Below are 14,236 nucleotides of genomic sequence, written 5' to 3' on the forward strand. Positions count from 1 at the left end.
TTACAGCTTCAATTCAGTCTGTGATGATTTCTCAAGGAAAGACCCGCTGATGGAAATCATATATATACGTATATTTATATAGGATCATCAAAAGTTATTTATTCTTTGGTCTAATATCACACCTGATAAAATTTATAACTGTGAAGAGACAGCAATTTATTTAATTAAAGCATCGTGTACAAACATCTATTTAAAATATATTCAAAAGCAAACATATATTGAAGATATATTTGACTCCCTGAAGAAAACACTATGTGCAAATAAGACTGTCCCAGGACTGTTAAGAAATTCCAAAGGTAGTTTTGCCTTTACAGGAAATTTTATGGTGACAAACCTGCTTTGATTCCAAACAGGAATTAAAATAAAAATGGAGAGAGAAAGCCTGGTGTGCCTAAAGTTACATTGGATATGAGGGTAGAGGTTTTGAGTAGGTTTCCATCTCTTCCAGTCTCTTTTCCAATCTTCTTCTACATCTCCACTTCTCAGACCCCAGGCATCCCAAATGAGGCATCTAGAAAGGATGAAATTATTGTAAAAAATGTGACTTTATGGAAAAGGAGACAACTCAGTTTTCATTGGAGAGCTATGCTATTCAATAGTGTTAGGTACAAGGTTGCATTTCTCTTCCTAGCAGTCATTCACTACACTCTCCATCTCTTTGGATAAATGGAGTAGGTGGCTTACCAGTAAGAATCTCATTCATTAAATCAGTCTGAGTCATTCTGGAGAAAATAACCAGAATGTCACTGAACAAGAAAGAGATTTCTATGGGAAAGATTATGTGGTTGTATATTAAAATAAACCATTCACTGGAATTCAATTTTTCCTTTCTATGTCTAAGCTAAAGAGTAGAAAGCACTCAAGTAAGGTTTGCTAGCCACATTTAGATGGAATGCTCATTACTGAAGAAAATAGGTTGTGCAAGCCAGGACATCCAAGCATCTCATTTTCACTTTGTTTTTGGCAGAGGAGATCTTTACTTACCAGCTCCACTTCAAATGTCTACATCTCTGCTTTTTTTTTAAATGAAAATTTGTAATTTTCCATTTTTTTTCTTTTGTAATTGTTTACAGATAATTATAAACTCTCTATTCCAAACTCTGATTAGATGATGTCAATAAATTTCAATGTAGTAGTCAAAATAAATGGGCAAAATTGTAAAAGCTAAAATACTTTAAATCAAAATACATATTTGAAACAACTGAAAAACTTGAGAATTCAATTCAAAATGTATTTAAACAATTTTCAGCTATAAGAAATCTCAGAAAAGATTCACAACAGTTGGTGAATTTAATATGTGTATTAGAACCAGAAGCCAGTATGAATCCAAATGTATTTAATAATTAGATTATTAAGCTATTTAAAATGCTAAGGGGTGAAGATTAGAATCCCAAAGATTCTCTTACTTCTGTGTCAGATTTGTGGGAAAAAAATTAACTTTTTTTTTTTTTTTAATGTGATATTTCAAAGTATGTTTAATTTCTCAAACAGCAAAAATAAATGAGATATTTATGGGGATTTTTTTTCAGTAAAAATATGTGTGTACAAAAGGAAGAGCTAGGGACTTTCAAAGCAGTTAGTCTAAGAAAAAAAACGTACAATTATTAGTTTAGAAAGACCTAGAAAATACTGATTTTTTTTTCCCTGATTCACCTAATAAAGATTTTGTCAAATCAAGCAACCAAGCTAATCTCCTTGCCTTAACACAGCAACTGGACTACAGGGTGATGTGATAAAACTCCACTTTAGGAAGGGGATTTTTCATTTGTTTCAGGTAATACACTGCTAAGGACAGCAAAGATTTATAGTCAAGACAAAATCACCACAGTGCAAAATGCATAGCAATTACAAAAAGTACTCTGAGTGCAGACAGTGCTTCATAATCGAATGGGAAAGTGTGTAAATGTCTTAAATTACAAGAAATGCATTGGTTTAGCCCAGGTAGTGAAAACAAATGAGAAAGGATAAAAAAAGAGGCATGAAGAAGAGAGCATGATTGCACTGGGTTTACATGGTAAGGTTTTGGTAGCAGGGCATCTGCAGCGGTGGCCTCTGTGAGCTGCCCCATGTCAGATCAGAGCCAGCTCCAGCCAGCTCCAAAAGGGACCTGCTGCTGGCCAGAGCTGAGCCAGTGAGCTACACTTGTTGGGCCTCAGGGAGAGCAGACTGAAGAAAGGGAAAACAAAACCAAAACAACAAACAAACAAAAAACTGCTGTGCAACAGCAGCTGGGAGAGAGGAGTGAGAAGCAGCCCTGCAGACCCCAAGGTCTGTGCAGAAGGAGAGCAGGAGGTGCTCCAGGCACGCAGCAGAAGTTCCCCTACAGCCTGTTTAGAGGCCCCTGGTGGAGCAGGCTGTCCCCCTGCAGCCCATGGGTCCCCCATGGAGCAGATCTCCACGCTGCAGCCCCCCCATGGGTGGAGGAGCCCCCGGTGGAGCAGGTTGGATGTGGCCTGGAGGAGGCTGCGGCCCATGGAGAGCCCCCGCAGGAGCAGGGGGTCTGGGGGGAGCTGCCGCCCACCCGTGGGGAACCCATGCTGGAGCAGTTTGCTCCTGGGGGATGGACCCTGTGCTATGGAGCCGTGTGGGAGCAGTTCCTGAAGAGCTGCTGCCTATGGGGGCTACCCACAGGCTCAGTTTGGGACCCCACGGGGAGCAGGGGCAGAGAGTGACTGTGATGCAGCAGCGGAGACGAAGTGTTAGGGACTGACCACAGACCCCATTCCTCATAACCCTGCGCTGCTTGCGGGAAGGAGGTAGAATGGGGGGGGGGAAGGTGTTTTTAGTTTGCTTTTAGTTTCTCTCTGTTATAGTCCGCTAGTGGTAGGCAATAAATTATATTCATCTCCCTGCACTGAGTCTCTTTTGCCCATGATGGCAATTGGTGAATGATTGCTCTGTCCTTATCTCAACTCTTAAGCCCCTTTTCATCGTGTTTTCTTCCCCTTTTCCTTTGAGGAGGGGAAGTGAGAGAGCTGTTGTGGAGGAGTTCAGCTGCCCACCAGTGTGAAACCATCACAATGATAACAGCTTGCCAGGAAATAAAAGATTGTCTTATAAAAGAGTGTGCTTAATTGTTCTGTGCCCTGAGCACACAGAAGAAGAGAAAATTGTTTAATAAGAGGCAAAGAACAAGCAGAAAACTTTCCAGTCATGCAGGGATCTCCAGTGAGCTACCGGGATGTGAAAACTATACAGGATGCAAATTTTCCTTATCCAAAGAATTTATAGAAAGAGGCTGCACACAGATCAGAAAAACTGCAGTCATGGTTGGCAAACCAACACACAGAATAAAGAATCATCTTCCATTCCTTCCAACACAGTGTTTCTACACTTTTTTTTTCTTTTTTTTTTTTTTCTTTTTAATAAAAGAGTCTATAATATGATATAAAGAATCATAGCATCTGGTTTTGTAAATCCCCTGAAGTCCGTTTGATTTCTCAAAAAAAAAAAAAAAGAGAGATTTGATTGAAGGAATCTTTCTTTTGAAGGAATCTTTTTTTAGTACAAAATAAAAAATAGAAATATATACCCTTCTTGAAAAAAAAAAATAAATTGAACTTTCTTGTTAACCATCAAAGAACAGAAAAGAACTTCTTGTCTGGGGCAAAATAAGAGACTCGACTAAACAATTGTGCTCAAAAGGCTGCTTAGGTTCCTGGCACATAGGAGGCACCATAAGAAGGAACTCAAGGTATTCACTAGCAGGCAACTCTCCCCTATATTCTTTTGGTATAATTTACACTTGCACTAGGAACTTCTTAGAAAGTCTCATTTTCTAAAAGCAAATTCACACTGGAAATGTTCAAATACCAGATGCATTCAAAGTGTTTATTTTATGGGATTTATTTATGCCCAGCTCATTAGCACAATGGCCTCTTAAACTCTCTTAAACAGCTGAAAATCATTATTACAAATATAATTTTAAAAATTCTTTCTTCCCTTTCCAGAGTGAAAAAGGAAGCTGTGAGTTTCTAGAATGTGTAAACACACTTTAGGTTTTTAATTTTTTGTTTATTTGTTTGTTTTTTTTTCTGTTTTTGTTTTTGTTTTGCTATGAATTTCTATGGATTGGGATTTTCCCTTCTCATTTACTTCAGGAATATGAATGTGGAGTTCTTATGATATTGATGTCAACCTGCTCATCTAATATGTTTATTTTCATCCCACTATTGTGCTTCTCATAAGACTTTTTTAGAGGCCATAACCATTTAAATAAACTGCAGATTATTAATAGAAAGTGAAGACTTTTATAGAAATCATCATAAATTGAAAGGTATAGCAGTTTAAGAACCATAGTAGTTAATGGAGAAAGTAATGCATGTCTATGTATAAGAGTTAGAGACTAAGCTTTGTAAAACAATCTACTATTGCAAGAGATCTGTCTCTGGAAAGATTTTAATAAACAACCAAAAGATACAAACACTACAAATTATCTCTTTCAAAAGTCATAAGCATTAGCTTATAAACACTAGCATTTTTGGAACAGAGATAATTTCAACATTGAGATTTCAACCATAAGACAGAAAGCTGTGAATAGATTTTCAGGCAGCTTTTGACTAGTGGGCTAGAAAGCTTTGCTTTTACAGACATTAATGTATGGAAGTTGTTGCCATATGTTTGTTGTTGGTTTTTCTTTTTTTATGTTGAGACATAAAAAAGAATAAAGAAAAGAGAGAGGCCAGCCTTGGAGCCTGAGTTTGTGTGTGGAGCTCATGCATTCATGGGTGACTCATTTTCATTAGTGGGTTACTCGAACATGTAGACATGATTTGCACCTCGAAGTACCTGCTTTAGTGGATCAGGATGGGTGGTCTACAAATTCAGCACTCTTTTCAACTGGAACGCTCCATAAGTGTTTTCCCCCAAGACATTAATAAAATAAATACATAAATAAATAGGGTTGAGATGGTGTTCAAGTTAGCTAAAAACATATTCTAGGCACAAAACCTGCTAATAAATTGCATTAGCAGAAAGTTTTTTCTTGTGAATTTGAAAAGTGTCTGTAAGATAGAACAACATAAATCAGGAAATCAGAGTGAGTCACCACTTAGAAGGACATAAGAAGGGCAAGAGTTGCTCTATAAATATATATAAAAAAGGAAACAAATGCAAGTATTGAACTTCTTATTTACAGGAGCGACAGTAACTAGCAAATGGCAAGAATGAGATGAGAATATTTATGGCTTAACTTGCTTTACTTCTCCGTAAATCTACAAATATATTCCTACCCTGTGGCAATTTTGTACTTATAATAATAACCAAGGAAGGTGGTAAAGTGAAGAACAGAATAGAAATCTAAATGGAATACAGAAAATTAGGTCTAAAATTTGCTTCTTATCTCAGTTATCAGCTACCTGTTTTGTGTGTATTACCTGAAAACAGGTCATCTTTAAAGATGAAGGTACTCAGGGAAGCACCATTCAGTATGATTTATTAAATCTAAGTAGGAAGCTGTTAGTAGAATGCTACTGAGATGGACCTGCTGTGCATCCATCCATGCTGAAGGCTGAAATAAGTGTCATCAAGAAATCATCAAACATAATGGGACAACGCATGTACAGTGGCACCAGGAAGGAGAGCCTGATGACCTCCTCCTCCTTCTTGATATCATTCCCACCGTGTGCAGGAAATGGTTCTTGCAAGCCAAGGACAACTTTGGACCAGCTTTGGCAGCATTCTGCTGGCATAAATGTTACAGAGCAGGTGATACACTGGGCATTGAACTGATGGGAATGGGTATAACTGTGCAACTAAAGGATAATAAATACAGTAGCTATATTTAAAAATACAGAGTGCTTTATACAACCACAAGCCCATTAGTCTGACCTTTGTGTTACATAGGGCTCTGGATCAAACTGTGAAGGAAAAAATAAAGGCATAGAAAGGAAAGGAGAAGTAGAATAAGCTGCAGCAGACTAAACAAGGTCAATTTGTTACCTGTATAAAACAAAGTAATTAAAGATTTAGAGTAAGCAGGAACAATACAACCTAATCTGTGTGAACTTCAGTGAGGTATTCAAAGCAGACCATGCAGGAGAAGACAGTAGACAATTAAATCACAAAATGAGTAAGGAACTGGCTACAGTGAAGTACTGTCAGGTGATCAGACTTCCTGCTGACATGCGTTGTGAGGTACTGCCAATATATGAAGAAGATCAGAATATTTTATGGGAATAATTGAATGATCATAAGGCTTGGAAAGTTAGAAATAGCTTAAATTCAAAAGCACATGCAAAAGCGCAAATCATGCCTTAGCAGAAAGATAGCAAAAATGACTGCTCCAAGCTGACTCATCATCAGCTGAGAGCTAAAAATGATAAAAATGTCTGGGCAAACCAGTATGTTATTAGAAGAGCTATGATGTACCGATGTGTTGCAACAGAGGGAAAAAAAAAAAAATCCAAGGACGTATCAGTTATAGTATATCCAGGGGAGATAGCTAAGGCCACTGGACAAAACATTTCCAAACAATTCTATTTGGAGAAGAATTTATAATTCCAATCATTCACACTCAAAAAAGACAAACTGTAACAGATGCAGAAAAAGAAAAAGCCTGTCTTACTAAAGGAGACCAAAACAGCTTGCCTTGTTTAGCTTGGAAAACTGAAGACTTAAATGGAACGTATTTCCATAAAATGGGGTAAACACCTTGAAAGTAAGATAATGCCCATTGTAGAAACAGAGAAAGGGGCATGGAAACATGTCAAATATTTTTTGGCTGCAGAGAGGGACATATCATGAAATGAATAAGGAAGGGGCTAATGGAGAGTGAGATAATGAAATTTCTTCATAACAAAAATTTTGAGGCAAATCAACAAAATAGAGTTCTAGAATAGCCTTCTAACATAAAGGTTATGGGAATAAAAAGGATAAAAAATTAAAAACCTTAATACGTTTAAGATAGAACTTCATGAGTTCCCAGTAAAAAAAAGATTGATGGGATTGAGCTAGCAGGAGACGGGACCTGCTGACCCTTGTAGTTCTACATTCTCACATTGCCACTTTAGGAATACTTAACATTATGTTAAATCCCTCAAAAAGTGATGAATTATATTGAAATTTTAGAAACACCTGACCACCCCAGATGTCTCTCTTCTGAGGAAAACAGTTAAATCCTCCAAAGACCACTGGCAAATAAGTAGTAACCATGCTGACTTAGAAATGAGTTCATAGTGAGAATATATATGCACTCATTTAATCTTTTGACAATTATGAAATAGAGTTGAGGAAAAAGAAGCTCTTTGCCTGCCCCCTCCCCTCCATTTTTGACTTGTAGGCCACAAGGAATTAGATATTTTTCTTTTTCCTTTTAATTGTGCAACACAACACTGTGATTTGTACCCTTTAAAGGGATTGTACAATGAAAAAATTTTCCAGGAGCCCCAGTGAAGGCCATTACGTGCTCTTAACATGCAATTAATGTATGTTTCAAATTAGTGGGTGTCCTTATTAATGCTCTGCTGTTATGCTTATCTGATGTTTCCTTACACAAAACAATGAAACAAAATAAATGAACCCTTGTTCAGCAGGAGCTGTCAAATTAGAAATGGTTACAAAGTAATAATTAGGGAAAATGGATCACAGTGTTCAGGCTTCAGCAGTGATTGTCCCTCTGAGGGCCATTAACAAAATCTAGTCATTGGATCTGCATGCAATTTTAATGAAGCCACAAGTAAACAAACTGCAAAATGATGTGGGCAAGAGTTTGCTCGCTTTATAAAGAAGACTTTCATATTATACTTTTCATTTTTCCTCCCTCTTTTCCTCCTCTGTGGTCCTTGTGTTGGTGATTCCAGTCAGGGAGTGTTAATTTAAGGTTTACTTTCACACTGCGGTATTTGAAAAATTGTGTTGTCTGCCGACCTCTGCAACATAGGTCAGCTGCAATTACATCAGTGGGATAGGCTGCGGTTTTTATTTATTTATTTATGAAAAAGCAGGTATCATAAGAGTGATCACAACTCTCTCTAAGATAACGTGCAAGGCTCCGGTGCAGGGGACATTGATGCTGAACACCAGTGAGGAACCGGCTCCACCAACACACCCTTCCAGAGAGGTTCGCGCTGATTTCTCCTCTTCCTATTGCCAGGCTAAAAGAAACTGTGTGCACTTCAGCTTCTGGCGTTTGCAGAAAGGCAGAAGCAGTTTGTTCCTTCGCTGTTATAAAGCCAGTTTCCAGCAGCCCAGGCGAGGCGAGGCAGGGGACTCGCTGCCCCACCTTGTGGTGACGGGAGGAGAGGAGCCGTGGAGGCAAGGACGAGCAGACCGGGGTTGGACTCTCCGGGGGCTGCTTGTTGTTTTAACACTCCTCCACAAATGAGTTAGCTTAGTGGGGGTCAAAGGGGTTTCCGCGCTTTTGCTTGCCTTCAGCGAATCTTGATAGTGCTTAAGAGTGTTGATAGAGCTAGTGATGATGCTTATTAGGTTCATTTATTTTCTTGATAAGCAGATAAAAGTAGAGATAAATCCCCTGGTTTCTTAAGCAGCAGTACTGTTGCTTTCCATATCTCTTATGCTCCTTCATTTAAAGACTGAGAAGCTGTTTCTTTCTCTCTCTCTCTATCCCTCTCTCTCTCTCTCCTTTTTTTTTTTTTTTTTTCCTCCAGAAATTGCCTTCAGGGAATCTACTGACAAATGTAAACTGGCCTCTCCATTTGGGTAGGAGAGGTCTGTCATCCAACTGATTCAGATTTGTTTATGCAATGTTTGTGCTCTGAAAATAAATGTTTTTGTAGGTTACAGGGAAAGGAGTTTGAGCCCTAAAAATATTTAACTTCCAGAGAGATTAGAGGAAGATGTTCCAATTATGAGGGCTTCTGCTCCTCATTCATTTTTGGCAATGGATGAGCTGGGCAGGATGCTCAAGCAGCTCCTATGTTTGCTCTCTGGAACATCCTCAGGTCACCAATGAGTTTGCAGAGCTGCCACAAGTAAAGCTATGTGGTTCTTTCTGTCCCAAAAGCTGCCTAAAGAGAGGGCTTGCTTCCTCCTGGACACATTCAACAAGGTCTGCAACAGCACAAGAGGTTAAAATTACATGGTCTGGGCAAATGAACAAATTCACTGTCAATAAATGAAAGTCATTGCTCTCATCAGCCTACAAAAATGTGTTAAGAGAAGGAGCTGGAGAGAGAGGCCATTTCAATGAGAGAGAAGCTGCTGTGGGGTTGCAGGGTTTTGTTTATTCTGGTTGTAGTGATCTATGTCCCTGGAACACTCCAATGTGCATTACAGTGTCATATGGTTTGTCAGAGCTGCTATGGAAAAGCAGCAAGTGGCAGAGCTCTGGAGGTAATAAAGGTAGCACCAAATAACTGGATATGTGTCCAATTTGAGTTAAGAACAACAGTCTCAAGTAATTCCATGGCTGAAGAACTGATAACAGGTAATAAGGTTTAAAAGGTATGTGCATCAACACCTGCACTGAGCCAGCTAACTTGTGAAGCTATTGTGTCCTCTTTTTGTTTTCTATTTTCTTCAGATTTTTTTTAAAGTTTCAGTCTCATGTAGAGTCACTCACGTCTATGCTGGATGAAATTTATGTTACTGGAATTGTCCCTTGTGACAGGAGTTCAAATCTTGGATGGCAGATGCATTATGATATATACAACACTTATTGCTTCACCTCCACTCAGTTGCACTTCCCCAGTATTTACCTAGGAAATGGGCATATATAGTTCTAACTTAGAAGTGGAAGTTTGACTGGGGGAGTCACTCTACATACACCATTCACTTGTGAATGATGTGGCCAGTGCCTGGAGTACGCATAGCCCATCCCTATTTGGACTGTGGATTTCAAAGCCAGATTTCATGAACTGTGCCAAGAAAAAGGATGACTGGACAAAACCAGGTTCAATGTAAAATTCCATAAGTGAATTCAAACTGTAAAACTGAGAGAAGGCTGAAAGCTAGGATTGTGATGTCTTCACACATAAGACAAAAATACTTTTATTGATATATTTCCTCTAACCTCAGATTAATTTATTTTTCTTTATTTTAAAGGTTGTTACCATAATAACAATAATAACAATAATAATAATAATAGTAAAGTGTAGAATTAGGTAACCTTGTTAAAATATATTTTATACCCAAATACCCTTAAAAATATACACTCTTCTATTTCAAACCTCGAAGGTTCCAAGCCTCAGTGCAAACCCTCACCTCATCCTAGTTCTGTGCTCAAACCTAGTTGTGTATCAGGACACACTGTACCCGTCCTTCCTTGTCCTTGTTTGCACATGGTGGAAGGAAAGTGGGCAGGGGAGATAGGAGCTGTACCCAGCTCCCCAGTGTGGCCCACCAGCAGAGCTTGAGCTGGTGGGCAGCTGCAGTTCCCTCCTACAGATCAGTGCTCACAAAGCCACCAGAGCCTGCTTCAGGATCAAGAGAGATCATCTCTGTCCAGAGGCATGATGTGTCTTGGGTGAACCACCTGTCAGACCCCTTGCTTCATGTGAAGAAATATGAAAGCATATCTCACCTTATTTCAGTACCATTGGGTGGATTTAGTTTCCACCACAAGCTGAACAATCCTCTTGTACTATTTGAGACAGTTTTCTCTTTGCATTCAGTGCTATGTTTTCTAGGATGAAATAATAATAATAACAATAATTATAAAAAAAAAAAAGTCCCTCAGATAATTGTGTCTGCAAGTGTCATCACACACATAAATTCAGCCACAGGGAACTTGTACATATTCTTATTAAACCCACCAGGGACTCCTACATCTACAGAGAAGGACTATCTGGTAAAAGATGTAGCAAATAAAAAATCTTATCACCTCTCAGCTTTCACTCCCAATGTGCATATAGACAAAGAACAAAAGCATTCATCTATCCCTACATCAGCTAGGAAACTTATCTCTTTTGCCATAACTTGTTATATTCTCACTGACCATTTCCAGGAGATAAAAAGGTGGTGCTTCAAAACACATTTTCATTCATCTTATTTTTCAACAAAAACAAATGGAAAAAGATTCCTATGACATTGGTCTGTACTGATGCACAGTATCATTAAAGGTTTATTTTGTATTGATGAATTGTTGTGTGAAAACAAACATAAGGGAAGGTGGCATAGTGCAAATTCCGGTTCCTTTTTCAAACCTACTTTACTTTTGTGTATAATCCAGTCTTTGGTGGCAACAGAAGCCCCTGTTCTCTGCAGGAAACTTAGAACAAAAGCAGAGGTCTTGAATAAAATATTCCACAAGACTTGTTCCTGTTGCTTGCTGGTGGAGACAAGACTGTGCTTTCATGGTTATATGAAAGCATACTTCCCTTAAAGATGTCGCTGTAGGCTGCCTGTTTGTCTCCACTATGAATTCTGCCTTTGTAACTGACAGCTAAATAAACCGTTTGGTATTGCTGTTAACTTAAAACCTGCTGCTGATCACCTAGTAGGAAGCAAGTCATATTCTGCCTGCTGTTTTCTTCAGTAAGAAATTCCAGCTATGGTCCCCTCTACTGCACTCATTTAGAACTGTGAACCCACAGAGCCCCAACTCAGATACCATGTTTTTCTTAATAATTAACTCTTTCTCGGGCTATGTTATTCACAGAACATTGCAACTGAGAAACCTTCCTTTGTGGCTGAATTCCCACTGAAACAGAAGAATATGGGATATGAAAAGTGAGATTAATATATGGCACGCAGACAATTTGCTGACAGCCTGATGGATGACTTGATTGCTGCTTTAGAGGGAAAAAAAAAAATGTTATAGGACTAAATTCAGAATGTAAGTAAGCCTGGAGGCTATCTAATTTGCTGCGGCTTACATCAATTCTAAGTAAAGCCTGGAGGCATTGTGCATGTCAAACATATCTAGATCTTCCCAAATCTGTTGCTCTCAGCTTCCTTTATCTCTACCTGAAATTTCCTTAAAGCCAAGAGGTATGTCCACTTACCTTCCTATACATTACTGGAATTACCTAATTTCTTGCCTCAACAAGGCAGTAAATATGCCAAAGGCTTATGAAGTCAACTGAGTCAGAAGAATTACACAGAGACAAGGTGGACCACCCAGATCAGAAACTCTTTATCTGAAAATGGGAGCTGTGCCAAAACAGATACTCAGCAAAAACAATCGCAGAGACTCAGCTACCTTAGTGATGAAGCCACTGATCTTTGGCAAGCTTTGACAAGTAAGGAGCATTGGTAAACAGCGGATTATCATCCTCTTCCATGGCTTTAAACTCTCCATAGTCTCTGTAAGGCCTAGGCATCACGTATGCATGGGCTCGTGAAATGTAGTGCGTGGAGATGGTTGCAAAAATCTTCCAGTCACACTGAGGGTTGTGCACAGTCAGATGGTAGCCACTGTGCTTTCCAAGGGAAGAAATGCCTGCAGGAGAGCCGGTGGGTTTGTCTTTCTCAGGGCGGACAGACATGCTGCTGCCCTTGCACAGAAGGCAGTGTCCTCCCTCTCTCCCCCTTTGCAAATCTTACCCTGCCTGGAATTACGTTCTCTGTTTTCATGGAGAATTTAAAATAAAAAGGACTTGAGAAGGAGACATTTTGCCTGAGGCAAAACCCCAAATCTTATTTGAAAATCTAAATCTAACTATCCTGGTCTTGAGGCTGCTGAAAGTCAAGTCTGTGTCCAAACTTGCCCACCAGAACTCTGCATCCGTACTTATGGATGACTTATGGCCCCCAAAACCCCAGGTCAGGCATCACAGCCTGAGTAGTCTGTGTTCTCCTCCATCCACAACAGATGAAGGAACACATTTGTCGTCCCCAGTGAGCTGCTGTTCTTGGGTTATCAAGCAACCACAGCACCTCTGCACCTCTGAGGTGTTTTTTGAAACTTCAAGATGGGTATAATTAGTTTTTACCTTGCAAAGACTTGGGTACTTCAACTTGCAGGTCAAGTAGTTGTTTTGCAACCACTATAAATATATATATATATATATGAAAACCCTTAAAAGTTGTGTCACGTCCCTCTCTGACTTAATCCATAGGGAAGCTGTATTTTTTTTCACTAGTGGATATTTCCCACTCCCTTCCCATGTCAGTGTGTCCTCTTCATAGCTTCTCTTGCCAAATGCTGTAGGTGAGGCCATGCTGTCCAAGAATATCAACTATTTCTAAGGGCAGATAGCTGGGAGGGGATTATAACCTTCCTTTTCACTCTTCTACAGTGATGCTCAGGCCTGTGTCCAAGGCTGAGCATAAGTGGAAGGAGGGATAGGTGGGGGAGATGTTTCCTGCTGAGCCACACCTCAGCCATACCACCATGGGAGGAGAGGCAGCCAGGAGAAGCACTATGGGCTGCAGGCAGATTAGGGTGGGAGGGCGGAAGCTATTCCAATAACCAGCTTATTTGGCTCATCTCCACAACTACTTTTGAAAGAGTTGCATGGAGATAGGGACTGTGCTGGGAAATCAGTGCAGGACGGGGGAATTTCTAAGAATAACTAAACACAAGGAGATTAGAAAGTCAGGCCATTTTAGAGAGGGGAAAGTAGACTAAACTTTTTTCTGCACTAAAACTCCTAAGGTTTTCTCATTACTCTTACAAGCAACATACCAGACTTCACCAAGTAGAAGAATCACAGTTTTTCAGGCAGATGTTGTTCTTTTATCATGAAATCTCACCAGCAACATGAAAGTAGGTGAGGAACAGAGGAAGTGGATAGCAAAGCAACATCATCTCTGCCAGCAGTGGAACAGGATTAACCAGAGGGATGAAGATTTTTGATGGAGACCACAGTGCAGGCGGTAGAGCATTGGCTCTGAATGCAGAAGAGAAGAGATGTGGAAGCCACTGGAGTGATTCAAAGAAAGATACGACCATTAATTACAGATCTCTGAAATAACAAGAAGAGAGAGTGAGATGAAAGTAGTGCAGGCCAGGGAGGTGGCACATTCAATACTCTGTTTTTTTTTCCCATGCAGGGAAAAAGATTAGTTGCAGGGTCAATGAGAAAGATGTTGTGTTTCATTTTGTAAACCTTTTATGAAATCTGTTATCAGGAAAAATAACAAATCTTTTAAATAGTATGTTTGCAAATTCAAGTGTGAGCCAACATACCTTATGGTAAAAATATACATTGCTGAAAAAGTGATTTGAAATAATCATGCAAATAGAAAAAATCTATTAAGCTATTGGTAGCTCTGGTAATGGAGGCATTAACAGCATATCCAATTTAGATTACACACAGTCAGAACCATCATATTTTAGACTGCATTATACATGGCCCCTGGATTGATTTATTTCAATAAATTGAGATTG

This window comes from Anas platyrhynchos, chromosome 2 (assembly GCF_047663525.1).
Source record: "Anas platyrhynchos isolate ZD024472 breed Pekin duck chromosome 2, IASCAAS_PekinDuck_T2T, whole genome shotgun sequence".
Lineage (NCBI taxonomy): Eukaryota > Metazoa > Chordata > Aves > Anseriformes > Anatidae > Anas > Anas platyrhynchos.